Raw genomic sequence first — 18,904 nt, 5'->3', positions numbered from 1 at the left:
CTATAATTATGTCAAAAATATCACAATGAGGAAATATTGAGTATGTCTAATGGGTTTCTAATGTATTTAGCATATGGTAAAAATGGAGCCTGAAAAGATTTGTACAAGGACATATTAAATTAGTACAGAAACATGCTAAACTCCTTAAAATGGATAACACTAGAAGTCCTTTCTATATTTTTCCAAACCATAATGAGTACTTGGTAAAAAACATACTTTGCTTGCACAAAAGCACTCTGAAGTGAACTAAGTATGCCAGAACTGTAGGGGATGAGTTCCTCAGCCAGCCTAGTAAGTACAGGCTTCTTGGTCATCATGTAACTTACTTGTTCCTATAACACTTTAAAATCCACAGTGGTAAAACAATCAAAATATCAGGGCATGTATGGTAAAATGTGCAACTGTAGTGTTTGGATTATTAGAAAATAGCTGTTTGTCTGCTTTTCTGTCCATTAAAGTTACTTTGCAATGGAACAGAGCTATTCTAAGAGGGAATTAAAATTTGGAGTTCATTTAAAAGGTTTCATGGTTTTAATTTTGAAATACAGGATTATCATTATACCAAATTCCTAAACTCTAAGAAATCAATAATCAAAACTGGATTGATATATAAAGAGAATAATAAGTAATGAATAATAAACAATGTTAGAATAAGGAAACTTAATTCTGCTTTCTAAGAATTTTGAACTTGTGAGGTCAAACAAGTTTAAGCTCTTTTAAAATGCATTATTAAAAGACAAGGCAGTATCCATAACAGCATCACAATCTAGCAAACTTGAAGGAGTTCTAGTATTCAAGATAGACTTAATCTTCAAAGTGTACTCATGTCAAGTTGTACAGATATTTCAATAATAAAAAAAGTATAAGTCTAGAAAAGAAAGAATTTGAATATTAAATGCAGTGAAATTTCTGCTGAAGAACACCACAGGTGACAGGAAAAAGAAATTAGTAAAACACTGCATCGATACCTGTCTCCAGAAAAGCTACCGTAAATGTATTAAATTAACAGAAGAAATTTTACATAATTATTGATAAAATGACAGATTAAAGATATTCACAGTGCCCAATTTTAGACTCCTGCAATATGATATAACTTTCTCAACCATGAACAACAGCTTTTATGAAGCTGCTGAAGTGGATGTTTCAAAGCAGTAAATGTTTCAGCAGTATAAGTTTAATTTTCCTCTGTCACTCTTTCCCATTCTGCAATACCTCAGGAGAAATTTCACTCTTTGTCACCAGGAGAAGGAACGCAGGGAGAATTGCCACATCACTGGGTGCCAGAACAGTCCTGCCAACGGGCCTGAAGTTAGGACCTTTCCTCAGCCAAACTGTGTATATGATTTAATGTCCTGTTACTATGATCCCTAGATGTGTGACCATTTTTCTTACAGTGCATTCTCTAACCTGTTGTAAGCAGGGTGCTGTCTGTGCTGCACCACAAGCAGAATTGCCCTCAGTGCTGTCCTGGGGGGCAGCAACATTGCCAGCTGGACAAGGGCAGGGATTCACCCCTCTGCCCTGTGCTGGGGCAGCCTCACCCCGAGTCCTGTGAGCCCTGCTGGGTGCCACAGCGTCAGAAGGAGGGACAGCTGTGGGACAGCATCCAGAAGAGTGGCACAAAGATGGTGAAGGGCCTTGAGAGGAAGGGATGATCTGTTCAGCCTGGAGGAGACTGAGGGGAGACCTCATTGCAGTCTGCAGCTTCCTCATGCGGGCAGGAGAAGGGGCAGATACTGATCTCTGCTCTGTGCTGACCAGTGACAGGGCCAGAGAAAATTGCATGGAAGTGTGTCAGAGGAAGTTTAGGCAGGATATTTGGAAAAGATTCTTTACCCAGAGGGTTACTGGGGACTGGAACAGGCTCCCTGGCCCAGGCACCAAACCTTTTGGAGTTCAAGAAGTGTTTGGACAATACTCAGGCAAATGGTGTGATTTTTGGGGTGTCCTGTGCAGGGCCAGGAGTTGGTGTTCAGTGATTCCCCCAGGTCCTTCAGGATAGTCTATGATATTTTGGCTCCAAAAAGAAAGTGTTCTTGAACATATTCTGCTCTCAGTTCTACCCATGAATGAAACATTTTGATGTTGGGGTTTTCTTTCTCATCTGTGTTTTCCCATTGAGGATGTTTTGAACAGATGGCTTCAGTTTTATGAAATGTGTGGCAGTACCTTCTGTTAAACTCTGTGAACTAATATTGTGAACTAATATGGGTTATATTTGGCAAATTGTTTACTGTGCTACTTTTATCTGTACGAGGCATCATGTTTCCTTACTTGAGGAAGTTTAGCCTGTGTCTGAAGCTTAAGATGACTTTTTGCATTACTATCACTGGCATGCACTTTTTTTTTTCCTAGATTTCATTTGGTGTGTCCTTATGAATCTCAGTTATTTGTGTTAATGCCTAAAAGTTTCAAATAAAGAGCTTAACTCGCATTGTAGGAATGTGCATAACAAAATTGATGGCTGTACCTGCTTTTATATATGGCTACCATAGCAGAATCCTTTATATGTTCCCCCCTTCCTTTTTTTTCTTTTTTTTTTTTTTTACATATATTGGGAGAGGTTCTTTATTCATTTTAGGCAGAAGGTTGAAATCTGTATGGGCTGGCCTGTTAAGTGTAAACTTTGTCCTCTAAACTTGTTATATTAGAAACATTTTGGTATAGTGTAAAATGGATTTGCACCTCTTACTTAGAAATTTACTAAATATGGCTTATAATAATGCACTTTATGTAACTTTCCTACAAAATAAAAATCATGTTTATGAAGGAGAAATATATCCCATCTTCAAACATGCTGTAATTTTTTCAAATATCTAAGAATAGATTTTGGCAGCTGCTGATCCTCTGAGGGGATCAAAATCACTTTGAGGGCAGTGTGAAGCCCTGTTCACTGGAGCAGCCATTTCATCTGTCCTCTGCCTGTGTTCTGGGGCTGGATGGTTGGAGAGCAATAGCCTTTTTGGAGATTGCAGGCTTTGCTGTGTAATTAAGTTGACATGCCTGGTATTCTTGTCTTTAACTCTTCCCCATACAGAAATTACGCCTTTGGGCTAAAGGATGGATGTGGAATTTCCAGACCAAGTTTGCTTAGCTGCTGCTGTCAGCAGCAACAGCTATGCATTCGTGCCTGACTTTGAGAATGTTTTCCTTAGGGACTTCTGGAAACTTTTGGAAGCTTGTTCAAGCTATGATACAGTATTCTAAATGAGTTGCCATAAGCTGCAAAATTCCAGGCATTTCTGTGCATGGGTGTGAATCAGCTGTACAGTACAGCTGCAGTAAGACCAGCAGAGGAGGAAAAGCCATGTGCATTTATTTCTGTCCAGGAAATCCCAGACCAGGATAGTAGCCCAGCATACTCATGCAACATCTCTTTTCCAAAGCAGAAATTGATCCTCCTCAGGATCCTGTTCATCTCCCTGATCTGGAATGCCTATGCCGATATCATAGGCACCATGCTTTACTGTCAGGACACAGGACATCCCTCTGGCTGTCCTGAGCAGCCAAGACCCCTGCCAGGGGTCTCAGAGACCCTGGCACAGAGCCCAAAATGCCTGTGGTTTTGATTATGACCCATGGAGCAAGTTACCAACCTTATATGAAGATCAGCAAGCCATGACAAATTAAGTAGAATGATAGTGAATTTGTCACAAGGTGAAAAAGTAGATTTTGGGGGTTTTAGAATGGGGATTCAGGGGGGCAAGATGGAGGGATCTGGGCGTGGTCAGCCTTTCTTCTTCTTGGCCTCCATCTTCTGCTGAGATGTTGGCACTTTTAGATTGGTTTAGAGTAGAAGCTCACTGTCTAACATAGGTGATAGGTATTGGAAAGTAATTGTAAACATTGTATACGTAGTTTCTAGTATAAAGACATAACACCGCCCCAGGGCAGGCAGAGTGCCTGGACTGTCAGTGCTGAGCGGGTCTCAGCAGGACAGGAGAAAGAATTTTATAGATAACATAATAGATACAATAAACAACCTCGAGACTGAGAAATGAAGAGCCCTGACTCCTCCTTCAAGCATTGGGTTGGGAAAAGAGACTTTCCAACTTTTCTCGGGGTCACTCTGACCGGCTAGAGGCCCCGACACTTTGCTACCTCTGGCTTCCCCAGATTTGAACCCTGTTCAAATGTGCTTTGTCACACATGTCAGTCTAACCTTGTGCTCCCTCCCTTCCCACTGCAAAGCAAAACACAATCCTGCACTTGTCCTTCCCTTTCCCACTCCCATCTAATTCATGCCTGCCCAGCACATGCCCTCTCTGCTCTCCTGTGCTGCTCCTCGCTCCCAGCACACAAACAAGGTCCCGGCACATTTCCTGCCCTCAGTGGTGGCACAGCCCTGTAGCACTGCCCATATCCCAGGACAGAGCCTCTTCCCGTGTGCTGAGCCACAGGTGTGGATCCCAGGCAGGCTGGTTTGGCCTGGCCAGGTGGCTGCAGGCACAGGGCGCTTGGGGCAGCTTCTCAGAGCAGGAAGTTTTGGTTGGCCAAGTAATGATCTTTATCTTGCTGCTCCTGTGGAAGGCTGAGCCTGCATGGCTCTGTGCCCTGACTGCAGACACGGGACAGCTAGTGCCAGCACAGGGCACCAGGCACTGGGTTGATGAGATTCTAAAATCACATTCTGGTAGATTCTGGTATTTGGAACTAGCTGGGACAGGACTGTGCTAAACTGTTGTTATTTCACCTGCTAAATTGTTTAAATTGTAGAGACATAGGTTTCTTTCTCTTTTTCTTTGTAGAAAGTAGGGAACAGGGGATTTTGCTCATCGCCTGAAGTGATCCATGAAATGATTCCTGTTCAAGGAAAGAGACTTCTAAAAAAAAAAATTGAAAATGGACATTTGAAATATACCATGGAAACAGGTGTCAGGCATTTATCTGGAATGAGATTAATTTTGGCAAATGGGGAAACTCTCAGCAAGCTGATTTGTTGAGGCGTGGGTTTAAGATTGCCAGTCTGCTCTAACCATGACAAGAAGCAAACTTTGCTTCTTCATCTTTAAAAAAAAGTCAGAAAGATAAGAGTACTCAAATGTGTTATGCCAATAAAATATAGTTGAATTAGACAAATAGTGGAATGCAATTTTTACATGGCAAAACTGTTCTTGGTGTACTCTGCAGTCTGTCATATTCTCACAGAAGTGGTGAGTGGCATTTTTGCCTTATCTTCTGCAACTTCCCATATTTTCTTTTCCCATCTCTCAAATAATATTCACGTCTTTCATTAGCTTCAAATGAAGATAAGACAGTGAACAAATTTTCTGAAAATAATCTTAGGATGGAGATACACACTTTGATTGAAATATTTCCAAAAACAAACTCTCCTCATGGTAAAGATCGATGAGAAAGGTGATTTTGTTTGGTTGAGGTTTTTTTTATGAATGCTGTAACATCAGACACATATTTAATATAGTTTCTTGAATGAGAAATATATTTTTTCACTAAAGATAATTATTTTCAAAAGTGTTTTCAAGCACCAAGGGTCTTGGATCAAGTCTAAAAACAACCCTAAAAAAGGAGTTTAAACTTCGTATTTAAATTTAAAAATAGTAAATTGAGTAACTTCTTTTTATAGAAGATATGATACCTAGAGCTTAAGTTAAACTTTGCCCTCTTTGTTACAGTGAGAGTTTCTCTTACCTGACAGTGGTCTAACCATGTTAATATATTAAGCCAAATCTAAAAATACTGAAAAGAGAAGGTAGTTTGGTACACCTTATGCTTTATATGACTTGTTATATTTATTAACTCTATATATAGTTTCTAAATAAGTAGAAAAATGTGGAAAGCAAAGTTTAAGCAGACCTAAATTCCTTGGAGATGGCATTCCAGTGAGAAAAAAATACCCTACAAATCCCTGTCCATAAAGGTAAATATTCATGAAATATGCAGAAGTGGAACCCAGTTTACCATTAGTCTGCTCTCTCAAGTTTTGCGAGACTCTTTGAGCCCGGATTTTCCATGTTGACACATAAGTTAGCAAAACCGATCTTCTTGTATGTTTAGGCTTGGTTCCTCTTTGCCTGGGAAGCAGGAGGAGTTATTAATAGCTATTACTACTAAAATGGTTTGTGATTTCAGGCTGTATCAAATGTGTGACTGCCTTCCTGCTGTACTGCATGAGGGACCAAAGCATAGGCAGGGCTCCGAATCTCCTGCTGCGGATGTTGCCAGATGTTTGTTGTTTGCCAAATTTTAAACAATTACAAAATTTCCACCATATCTTCAGAGCACAGCTTCCTTCCCTTCCCCCTCAGCCAACTTTCCCTCTCCCCTCCCCTTCCCTTGGCTTTGCTTGTAGCTGTGAGTGCTCAGTGTTCCTGTGGATCACAGGCACTGGTTTCTGCTGACTAGGAACATTTATTTACGTTCAGGTATTTCACACTGTTGGGTCTACAAATGCAGGCCAGTGAGCAGGAGGTTTTCTAAAAAATTTACCTGAAGCCTCTCAGAGTGGAAGAAATAATTTAGACCTTGAAATATGACTGAAATATGTATAACAGATGAACACAAAGTTCCTGGATCTTAATAATTAATTGACATATATTTCAAATCATGGTAATTTCAGTGTTCTTACAAGGTGTATGTTAAGTTTGGCTGGGCTTTTCTCAGAAATTTGTAAAACAATTTCAGATCACTGTGGTGTTCTGATGATAAACAGCACAAAGGAAGTGGAGATCACACTGTGTAAGGTGCACGACCTTACATGAGGTTTTAAATGCATTAACATTTTTTCATGAATGAAATTATTTAGTGTTTAATTAGAGCTAATATCCAGGGAAGAGGCTTCTAGTATGTGGTGTTACAGAGCCAGGAGGTGGTTGCAAAGTACAAGAATTAATCACTGCTAATTTTGTTAGCAAATTTGAAGTATTTTAATAATAGAACAAGTGCTTAGATGCTATCTCTAAATTCAGAACCTACCAAACAGGTATTCAGTCAGACTATTTTTATCCAAGTGTCACTGTTTCTCAAATCAAATATCCATCCAAATACAAGCTTACAAATGGATCTAGAGATGAGGATAGACTCCAATTGTCCAAAACAATGTTCAAATGTTTGAAATAAGAGAAGCTATTTTCATCCATCCACAGTCCTTCTCTGTCCACATGTCTGCTTATATTATTTGACCAGGAACTTGCTTTGTAGCCTTTTCCTTGCTGCTGTCTTTGTATTGTATGGATGCAGTTCTACACAGCTTCTGTGATGATGAAGCAGGACTCTCAGAAAAGTCTTTACCTTTGCCCTGAATCACACTGAAAGCAGCTGGCTTGCTCACTGAAAGGAGTTAGATGACCTACGGAAAAGTTGATACTCCAACCTTTAATTACAACTTCGATCTTCCTGTGGATGCTAAGGACCAAAATAAGATTGTTCTGGCATCCTCTTTATTTTTATAATCCTTATTTGTTGCTGCTTTGTTTAGTGGAGTTTGTAGTTATTATTTGAGTTTAGTTCTTGTAATTTAATAGTCATCTGTTATAACCAAAGGCTGTTCTGTCTAGGACAACAAATTAAACATTTCCTAGGAAAAGTGGAAGAGTATGCAAAAATTGCAAGTTACTGTATTGTATTAAATTTTCTGGGTGTGCAGTTATCAGTTATGTTGTTCTGGTTTTGTTAGCCATGAATTGTAGATTTTCAGAAGCATAGCTTTTGTTAAGACCTGAAAGCACCTTGTGGGGAAGCATTGTTATCGCATTCCACTTCGCTTTTAGACTTTTTTGTTCCTATTCTAGCACCCTTGACTGTCAAGTAAATTGGATTATTCCACTACATTTCCCTCCCACTAAACCTTTCTGTTTCTTCTTAGATATTCTATACTCTCAATTTAAGAATTTGTTTTTTTCAGTTGTGAGTTCAAGATTTAGATGTTAAATGTATTTTCTCTGGAAGGTACTTCTATGACTTCTGGCATGTGTTTTGAAACAAGCTTTGAAGCATATGTGAGAAATACCTTAATGGTTGTTAGCTATATGGTTTCATAATATATATGTCCCAAACAGTAACTTTGTAACAAAAGTAGACATTTTCAATACTATCTGAAAAATAACTACTGGACAACTTGCAGTGTGACCAAAATCCTGAGATTTCAATGTAGCCAATTTCCTTCGGCTTCTAGGAATTGGGCTTGCTTGCAGCTGACACTCTTACAGTCTCCTCTGTGACTAAGTACTGTACCTTGAGATGTCCCAAGAAGCTTTTTCCTAGAGCCTGACTCTTCTTGGCTGCATGCTTGGGCAACAGGAAATCCTCTTCTCAAAGATGCCTCCAAAATACTCTGGAGATAGTGAGGAGGCAGTGGAAGCTAGCCCTTGGAATCTACTTTGATCTTCCCAACAACTATCTTGTGGTACCTATCAGTTGACATGCAGTTGTTCTTTTCCTTCAAAAACATGGGTGTATGATAGCAGTGCTTTCTTAGGCAGAGAAACTCTAAAAGAAATAAAGAAAAAGAAGAACTTTTGTTGTTTTCCTCTCTTTTGTCCTCTCTTTGGCAGCTATGATAAAAAACCAGAAAACCAGATAAAAAGGTATCTGGGGATCTTAAATAGATGAATTTTTTGAAGCTATGTTAACTAACTACACACATTATTTGGGGGGGTTATGAGTGTTTATATGTTTTGCCCTTCTTTTGGAAGGTAACCAAGAGCTTGAAGTTTTTTCACACTTTGTGTTGTGAAATCAGTAAGTGTGTAGTTCCTTACTGACTACCTAAACAATACTTTTTTGTGTGTCGATTTTACTGTAATTTTTTCATCTTTCAACATTCCTAATGCACATCTGGAGCCTGGTTGTTCAGATGCAGACTTTTGTATTAGATCCCCTCCCTTTTTGAGTGAGTCTCCACTATCTCTGGCACAAATGCCCATGGGACTTTTAGCTCACAGACCCCTCAGTTACTCAGTGATTGTGGCTTTAGCAGTGCAGTGTGACATGTAGATGGCAGAGTACCAATAGCTGTGCACAGATGAGAAAGTCTTAATTTAACAGTTCCTCTAATTTTGGTGTGTATAAAGGTTAAAATAACATGCACATTGGGATTATTATTAATCCAGAGACTCTAAACGTGGTCTCTTAGTAACCTGATGGTAGTAGGGAAGAAGCTCGGAGTAGAGCCACTTCAAAAATACACTGGTTGCCCCAGTTGAACTCATGTTGACATTTAAATAGGGTGTCATGTTCCACAACAGATGAGAAACAATGCTTGGCAAGAAGACCATTTCAAGAAGTGTACAGGAAAATGGGTCTACTTTCTCTTTTCCCAGTGGTGGATGAGCTATTTTGGTGCTGGACACTGTTCCTGTGTGAAGTGTATGGGAAAGAAATAACAAAAGTACGCTGAACCTGGAAAATGAAGTTATTTCACAGAGGGTAGCACAGAACAACCTTAAGCCTGTACTTTTACCTGGGCAAACCAAAACCTGGCGACATGGCAAACAGCAGCTTTCCAGAAGACCAGTAACTAAAATCTTAAAAAGACTGAACTTTTGGAAAGAAATCACTTGGAGGAAGTAGGAGCAGTAAAAGTAGTAGCTGGACTAACTTTTGCTTCTGGAGGAGTGCTGGTGGTATTCCACAGCCAGCTCGTTGGCAACAGTAGAAATAGCAGGGATTAATCGTTAACTGCTTTGCTTTGCTGTTTGTCTGATTTTAACACACTGCTGCCAGAGCAATGAAGTATATTATGAATAATATAACAAAGCAAATATTTGTAATATTTTTACTGCTAGCCCAGGTGTGTATATATATATAGCTATTCTATTACCTGCATGAGGAACACAATACTTTAAAACTATATAATTAGCCTATCACTTTAAGTAATAGCTTCTTTAAAGTGGCTTCTTTGTTTAGATTGCCTTAGATATTCAGTTGAGAGACTGGTAATTTAAAACTTGATTTCAAAACATGCTATTTTCTCCTTGTTTTCTAAATAGATCAGTACTAAGAGTAAAAGCTTGGCACATTGTGGTCAGTAGAAACTATTGTCTTGGACTATGGATCCTATTTATCTAAACCCACGATAAATCTAAGCAAGCTGTGGGAAAGACTGAAGAGTCCTTTTCAAACTTTTTTTAGAGGAGTATTTAGCCTCCTTGGTCTTGCATTTTGTGATCTAGGAAAGCATGATCATTAGTTGGGAAAATCTTCCCTGAGAGTTAGAAGAGTAAGAATTCAATCTTCAGTGGTTTAGGAATTCTTTTCCTGTGTAAAAAGTATGATGTATTAGCTCATTCCTTTCTGTTTTAAACTTACACACCTTCCTGCCAGCGAGAGCAGGAAGCTGATGTTCAGGTGGTGAGTCCATGCCACGGTAGAGCATCTGTTGTAACTCTGCGTGGTGGGTAAGGCATTCCTCTCTTTCAGCAGGAGTTACTCTGAGCTTGCCACAGAAATAGGAGTCACAGCTACTGAGTTCTGCTCAGTAATGACACTGGGATGTTTTTAACAAGATTTAATAAACTTTGACAGGAGCACGTAGAGGATAAATCAGCAAGACATCCAAGAGCAGGGCTGTAAGATTGTGAGAACATACTATTTAGTTGGCCTGCGGTAAGAGGCACCTTTTCCATACTGATGCCTTTAAAACCTGCCTGATTTGAGGTTATTTCCAGTATCAACGAGTTTAGGGGTTTTTTGTAATGCTAGCTTTGGACCATGTTTTCTGCACACCCCCTACATATACTGAGTGTTGTTTCAAGTGTAGATGAGCACAATGATTTCATTTTCAATTGTTATCCTTCCTTTTTTAAAATGGTTTATATCATCTAAAAAAAACCAAACCACAAAACCTCGGTTTGAAAGTATATTTTTAATATTTTATCAGGCCTGCATAAGGGGTGATAATAGGCTAAAAAGGGGGAGATTATTCAAAAGAAGTTCAGTAACTTGAAATCCCAGTGTTGTGAAAGTTTGCTTGATTTGTTTTGAAAGCCAGTCCAATCAAATTAAAAGCAGACAAAACTAAATTTGGTTCAAAGTTGGCTCACCTCAGGTTTCAGCAGAAGCTGTGAAAGCCAAGTTTAAATTGGGACAGGAAGGGAGGGAATGTGGTCAATAGCCTTAAAGTTGAGCATTTTAAATAGGAAGTCTGTTTATGACTCCAGTGGCACTTGCTGTTCTGATTTGTTTAGAAAAGCTAAAACAATTCAGGACAGTGGAGTTGCTTGAGGCTTTTCTGGCTGGGATTGAACTAAACTTTGTCAGAAATTTCAGCTCATCTCCAAGCTTTGATTTGTCCAGTTAAGTGGTGTGATTCCAACTTATACTCAAGGCACCATCTTGGCATTACTTTCCTCATTTTGCAATATTGAGCAGAGCATCAATATTTCCTTGCTTAAGAATAGATTGTAGAACTTATTCCATGTGCTTTTCTAAGAGTAGGTCTGATTTTATCGTAAATATTAAAATACTGTTTCAAGGCAATAATATGGGATCACAAAAATTTTTGGTGTGATATTGAGGAATTTTTGGAGCAATATTGATATGGCTCACTGCTGAAATGTGGCAGGGTTAGTGTGTGGCTTGTATTTCATAGCAGAAACAGAAGAAAAAGTGTTCACTCAGAGAGGTGAAAACTAAGGAGGATATAATTGCTAGATTTTGTCTGGGATGAACATCCTCTCCCTCCCAAAACCTGCACAGAATTTTCTATAGGCAAAGCCTTTGCATTATTTATTTTATTTCTTTTCATTCCTGAGCTTAACCACCTCCTTCTCCCCTCATACTTACACGTCTTCTCCTCCTGCCCCCACACCAAAGTGCCAAGGTTTCCACAAGGCAGTTCTCACAGCAATCTGCTGAACCATTGAAACACCAGTGACTTAAAGTGTCATCTTTGCTGGTTCACTGGTGCTCCTAGCTGGATAATTTACTGATTTATGTAATACATCGTATTTCTATATGTACAATTTCTATAATTTGTGCAATACATTATATTTATGGAATTCAGGCAAATAGTGGGGACAAGAATTCTATTTAAAGTACTGTATTAGGAATTCATGGGCTGCTAATGTGGAAGAAAATAACCACATTGTTTGCTCAAATAACAAAACTCTTTAACTGCAACAAACAAATTGAACAGAAAGAATACATGCATATGCAGTTGGAATTGATACATCCTAATTTAGTTCATACCAAGTTGTTATTCATACATTTACTACATGTGATGTTCTCAATCCAAATCAGATCTTGCCTCTTTGGGGTCACTTTGCAAATTACTGGTTAGAACATTTTATGTATCTGTAACGCAGACAGATCTCAAGACTTGGCACCTCCTTCTCATCTGACAGCTGTAATGGGAAGATGTGCTACATGTTAGGAGCTGTAGCCCAGAATTTCAGTCCAGATGTGGAGCATTCAGAGGACTTGTGAGGATAGTTCATGGTTTTCCAGAGTGGTGAGTTTTATAAAATTCACAGAGAAACATGTGGGACAGGTACACATGCCACTTTTGCTCTGTCCCTAATAAGTGCCAGCAGCAGTTTGGACATTTTGTGAGAATGCTGCAGCCACCCTCCAGCCCTACTGAATGGTGTAGGGAACAACTGGAATCTGTTGGCAGAGCTGGAATTGTAATGTGATGCAGAAGATCATGCATATGTTATGAGAAAGATGTGATTTCATAAATCTGTCAGCTGTGAAGGGGAGGTGATGGTGGTTTGTAGGCTTAATGAGACGTTAGTGAACAGTTATTGTTAGTGGCATAGGAGTGAAGAAACTGTGGAATTTGTCAGGTGTTTCATTCTGCAGGAAAGAACTCAGTACATATTGACAGCATTTATATTTGTACTCCCAGAGTACCAGGACTCTAGCACCAGGATTTTCTTTGGAATTGCCCTAGATCATGAGACACATTGGTCAGGGAAGAAGTTAAAACTACATAATGGTTAAGGCTTTTCTAAAGAATAACCAAATTTCTCATATTCCCTCTCCCCACCCCAGCTACAAGCTCTGCTCTCTCTCCTGGTTTTACATAAAGAGTATGACACTCACATTTGAAGAGCAGGGGAAGTGATCTCAAAGAAACTTAAAAGAAAACTTAAAGGAAAGGGTTATTCCAATCTTGAATTCAAGGGAAGGGAGTATGGAGCTGACAAGCATTCCTCCCACTAATATTCCTTTTCTGTCAAATACCTATATTATTTTCTTTGTCATCTGGATTCTCTGCATCTGGATAAGGATCTTCTCTCTTCTCCTTTCTTCTCTCTACCTGCACTAAATTTTGCTGCTACTGAGCAGCACCTTTTTATTCCCATCGTTCTTTCACTACAGCTTCAATCCCCTTTTTTTATTAGCTCTTTAACTTCACTCTTTAATTTTCCTGGCCCTGCAATCATGCATTCATGTATGAAGTTCCTCTTTGTTTGATTCTTAAGAATTCCGCTAACATTTATTCAAAACAAAAGCATACAAATGCCAGTTGTAGCATTTTTCTTACAATTTTTCAGTTTTCTGCCAGTCATGTTGTGTAAACTGATACCATTGGAGCACAGTTTAAATTCAGTGCCTAGCCTGTCTCTTCCATCCTCTCTCCTCAAGTGAAAGCTAATCAGCTAGAAATTAATTTGGATATATAATTTTTTCAGATACACTGTCTTTTAAGCATAAAACATGTGCCTGGGCTAACATTTGGGCTTGAAATCTGGTGTTCCCTTTGCTTTTTTGACTGTACAGTGAATGGTATACTCTAAATCCTGGGGAAGGTGTTGAGACAGAGAACGTTTTCAGAGTCTAAGCCGTGGTTGGAACAGTCACCTTTATATTGCAGGAAAAAATAGCAACATTTAGAAAAGCTAATGTGGTGAGGGTGTAGAAAAATTTATCTCTATCTCAGATTTACATATGCATTTATTTACAGGTGCTCAAGTTGAGAACATTAATGATACCCTTTTCCTCTCCTGCCCCTTGCCCCTGTCCTCATAAATGTGCCAAACTTCAGAGCAATCTGAAACAGTCCTTATATTTTGCTTTGTTTTCTGATCTGTTGAAGTACCCTTTTACATAGAAAAACATTATCTGTTTACATATTACTGTGGAAATTTGGTTTTGGGGAGACAATGAGGAGGCATTTTCATTCTGGGGGGGTTGGCAGCTGCTAAGTGTGCAGAAACACTCTTAGTTCTAACCAAGAACAATCTCAAAAGTTTCTCTTTGTGTAATTGACCTAATGATGCTTTGTTCTTTCTGGTTAAGCAATAAACACAAACAGATTCCAGCTTGGATGTGCTGGTCTGCTCCTCTGGAAGAGGTAAGGGCTCATCTTAGCAGCACAGTTTCTGCAAAGGGAAATAGTGTCTCACTCATTTTCTAGAATTCTTTGAATGTGTTTGGGGAGTAGTGAAGCAAAGACAGTCAGCAGACAATTTTCTTCCTGTTTCCAAGGCCTTTCACAAGTTTTATTTGGGGAGGTCAGCTAAGCACTGAAGCAGTGACAGGGAGACTGACAGAGTATTCTCATTATATTAATGTGTTGTCTGTTTATCTGTGTTAACAATGGATTTATGAGAAAGTTTTATGTCTTTATATATGTGTCAGTAGGCAAAGGAGATATTTTGGCTACACAAATCTAGAAAAGGCTGAGGAACTTGGAAAGGGACCAAGCTAGGGGTATCAGCTGGAAGATTTCTGCATTTTTGTCATTGGAAAGCTTATTTTTGGCACAGTTACAGAAAATAAGAACTTCTCTTTTTTGCTTTTGAGACATGTAGTGGTATACTTGTGCTTGTTGGGGTTTTTTGTTTGTTTTTTATAGCAACAGATTTTGCCTTTTGAGTATCCAAAAGCAGTTCAAATACCTGTAATCCCATATTAAACTCTTCCTTCAAGAGCTCCATTTGCTTTTTACAGCTCTTCACAGGTTTGCTTTGGGCAGATCTCAGGCTTGTTTATCTATGCTGATCATCACTTGCAGAATTTTAACTTTAACATGTGTGGCAAATGGCATTTCAGCTACTCTCTCAATACAGTGTTCCCGCTTCTGCTTCTTCAGCATCTCACTTGTTGCACATCTTCCCCAATTAATGCAGTTCTGAGGTCTGCTCAGGTGAAATTTCTTCAGTTTCTGTTCTTCTTGATGTGTTGCATTAAACCTCCCTCCATGCCACTCTTATCTACTTGCTTACCAAAGCTTTTTTAGTAAAATGTTGCCTTAAATGCATATTGACAGTTGCCTTCATACCAGTGCTCTTGAGTAACACACAAGTGAGACCTGAAACAAAGAATCAGTAAATACATTAGAGTTCCCTCTTAAAATGTCAGTAGTTTAAAATTCAACACAGATGCATCCACAGATTGAGAAAGTTTGGAGACTTTCTTTCATGCCAGTACTAGAGCTCATAGAGATGGTATTTGTAGAGATTATTTTGGGAGAGGGGATCAAAAGAATGTTGAAATAAAATATTAAATGGAATCAGGAGGCATCTAGGAAAAATTCTGCCACCTCCAACCTCAATGGTTGTCACATACTCCTCAGAGATGGAGAAAAAAATCTGGTGGCTGATGAATGGTTTCATTTTTTTAAATTATGAAACTTTGATTGATTGCAATGTTGGTTGTCTTCTTATGACCTAATTTACCTCTCATCTTTTCTAATTCAGATCTTAGTCAGAATTGCATAATTTACTAAGTACTGCAAATAGAGATTCAAGATAAATTTTTAGGTGGGCTAGCTATGTCATAAAAAGAGATGGGAGAGAAAAATGCACTTCATCAGGAACAGGGCAAGAGGACACAAGCTGTGCCAGGGGAGGTCCAGGCTGGAAATGAGGAAGAATCTTTTTCACAGAAAGGATGATTAGGTTGTTGTGGGCTCATCAACCCTGGAAGTAATGAGTTCATGTTTACATTAACTTGTCTTCTTTGGGTCTGCATGAGATTCTTCATATGATGCCTTAATTCACCTCTGAAAATCCCCTGCACATCACCATCAGTTCTTTCCCCTTCTGCATTCTCATGCTTTTTAATGTGCTTTTGTTTGAAAGGAAGTCACTAGGAGCAGTGGATCATAACCTGTTTTTTAGTTGAACATTGGTTGAAAAAATTGCCATCTTTGTTCGTTTGAGGCATTTGGGCATTTTTAGCCACAGAAGAACACTTTGCAGAAGACTTGACTAAATTCAAAACAATTACATGAACCACATTTATGTTCTTTAAGAGAAGTCTGTACCTACCTGGCAGCTCTGAGTTTGCCAAATCATTGTCATCATTGGACACTCAGGTGACACTGGAGATAAAGGATAAACCCTGAGAGGTGCAGCATGTTGATAGGGACATTGATGACAGATACGCTGTGCAGATTTGTGAGAGATGGATGCATTGATGGCAGGACAATGGACAACATTAGTGGCACTTTAGAGCATTATTTGTTGCTTGCTCCTCAGTTCTTTCCATGGTATTCAGCTTTACTATTATAACTGAAGAAATTGCTTTCAAGCAGGGGAAAATTGAACAAGAAAACAAAAACATTGCATGCAATTTGAAATCGCAGTTTTTTAATGTGATCTACAGCTTGAAGCCCCTTTCATGTGTTCCTCAGAAATGCACACTGCTGTGAATGCTGATGCTCATTTTCCAGCTGGAGCAGACCACATGTCCTGAGGTGTCTGTGGAAGAGTCTTGGACAGTATAATCCTTCCCCATCAAACAACCAAGCACACATCCACTTTGGCCGAAATGCAGCCTCTTGCATCTATCTCATCCTAGATGCTTTTGGTCCTGTGAAGGAGATGTGTAACAGCTTGCTGTCCTCTAACCAAAGCATGCCACACATATGGGGGAGGAATGCTTTTGGACACATAAGATGTGTGGTAGTGGAGTTGCTGTGAAGGAAGAAGGGACAGAACAGCACAGAAGGGTGATTGGAGCAGGTCCTGTCTGGTTCACTCCTTGCTCCCATGTAGGGGAAGAGAAGGGAGGGCTTCAAGGCTGGTGCCATCTGATGTCTTCAACTAGGCTTTTAGAGGAGACACCCCCTTAATGTGCTTTGCCTGCAGTTCAGCAACCCTACCCTTATTAGTATGGCTTCACTGAAACTTTTGCTTTCAAGACAGCTTCAGAACCCGATGTTGCTCTGGTCTGAAGAACCTTGTCAATTTTTATCATAAGTAATGCTTTAAAAGAGTGATTGACACATTTTGTGTTATGAATCTTTAGCAAATTAGTTGATGCCATTTTGGCAGCAGCCTTTTGTGCATGAATTTGGGGGAATCTCTCATCTTCTTGCTACTGTTCTGGGCCTTGAAACTGTAAAGAATGGCACAGCTAGTGATCTGCAATAAAATTCAGGTCAGTCTTTCCTTCTTTAGAGAAATTATTTATAAATGTCCTTGTTGCCAGGCACTTCATAACTATATAAGTGGGAGAAGCTCTTAGTGATATACCTTAATAGCAGAATTAATGATGTTTGAACTTAAGTCTGTTTGTTGAGACTTCATTAGCTTTTCAGCTGACAAAGCGAGTGGGGGAAATGTGCTCCAAACACCTGAGTTGTGCACTGGGGCACAACTGCCTGGAGACAAGCAGCCAGCTAAGGCCCCTTTAGCACTGCTTTCTCACTATTAAACTGCTCTTGTTTCTTTCATGAGTTACATCTCTTGTGGATTCCTTTCACCTTTTAGTTTATGTCTGTGCTGGGTATCTTTTGTTGTTTTAAATTCTACATGTGTGTGATTACCATCAGAAAAGAGTTTATGTGTGTGTATATGTACACTTTTTTTTCAGGTTTCTGTAAAGTGTTTTTATGACTGAGCATCAAACACATGAGCTATTTTTACACAGTGATGAGTCTTTAGATAATCCTGTTTAGGAGTTGATTTTGCTTTGATTTTGGTTTCAAACTGTCTGAAGTGGGACTGCTTGGAAGCCTGCTAACCACTGCCCTGTGTTGATGACGGGTAGTCCCTCTGTTAAACCTTTTAATGTCCTGCAGCAAAGTTTTTCAGTTCTTAGGACAAGAGGATCTTGTTATAATCATAAGTGTGAAACACAGTGCTGTGTATTACAGTACTGGATTTTTTTGCAGAAGAGCTCCCTTTTAATGAGAGTGAATTCCTAGTGCTAAGAGGCAAAAATCATGTTTTACTGTTTTTACTACTTGGCATGTCCTCAGACAATTTGTTTGTTGTGCTGGATCATCACGGGGTCCGTTAGATCATCTAAATGAAAAAAAGGGAGTTTGTAGTCCTGGAACATCTCCAGAAGTTGTTTGTTCCACAGCCAAGTCCCTCCTATGCTCTAACTCTGAGGTCATCTCCATAAGTCATGTTTATTATGTTTAATTTATTTCCCTGTTGCACACTTGGAATCGAAAAGTTTGTAATGAAATATATGACATAAAGTGCATTTTAAAAATAACAATGTCAGTATGTCTCTAAGGTTGGTCACGGGGCCTTCAGTTTTAGGTTGAAGGTTACTGGTTCAGTTCTTCAACTGAAACATCCTGATTGTCATTGCTGCTAAGATATAGATAAGGTACTGAACAATGCACAAAGTTTTTTAAAATTAATATATATTTCTTTGTGGGGGAAAAAATGAACATGTTTAGCTTTCCATATTTTCACATCTGATTTTTCAGGAACAGTAGATACCTTACAACATGTTCTATTAACATCAGACCTGCACAGTTTATGCCTTTCTTTCTGATCACAATGTCCCAAGTTCTTCCCTCACCAGCTTTAATCAAGTTTTTCTTGAAAAGTATATTTGAGGGTAGGGTGTGCCTGTTTTTTTGTTGTTCAAGATCATTCAAAACCGAATCTGCTGCATAAAAGAGGCACTGAGAAATGGGGTGGGACTTTAGAATTTTATGTACTGATCTGTGAGCAGGAGTTTTTCAGGAAACAGGAGTCTTACTGCTTCTTTTGAGAGAGGTTTTTATGCCCTATAAATCAGGAAG

The 18,904-nt window shown here is 39.1% G+C and overlaps 1 protein-coding gene across 1 annotated transcript in view; it reads left to right on the top strand.

Moving 5' to 3' along the window:
* GNAL (G protein subunit alpha L) overlaps window positions 1-18,904 on the top strand; it is a 179,306-nt gene that overhangs the window by 34,581 nt on the left and 125,821 nt on the right. The gene's annotated exons all lie outside the window — the stretch shown is intronic.

The sequence above is a fragment of the Melospiza melodia genome, chromosome 1 (genome assembly GCF_035770615.1).
Source record: "Melospiza melodia melodia isolate bMelMel2 chromosome 1, bMelMel2.pri, whole genome shotgun sequence".
NCBI classification, from domain to species: Eukaryota; Metazoa; Chordata; class Aves; order Passeriformes; family Passerellidae; genus Melospiza; species Melospiza melodia.
Note: the sequence above shows the minus strand (reverse complement) of the source record. Positions and strands in the feature narration are given on the sequence as shown.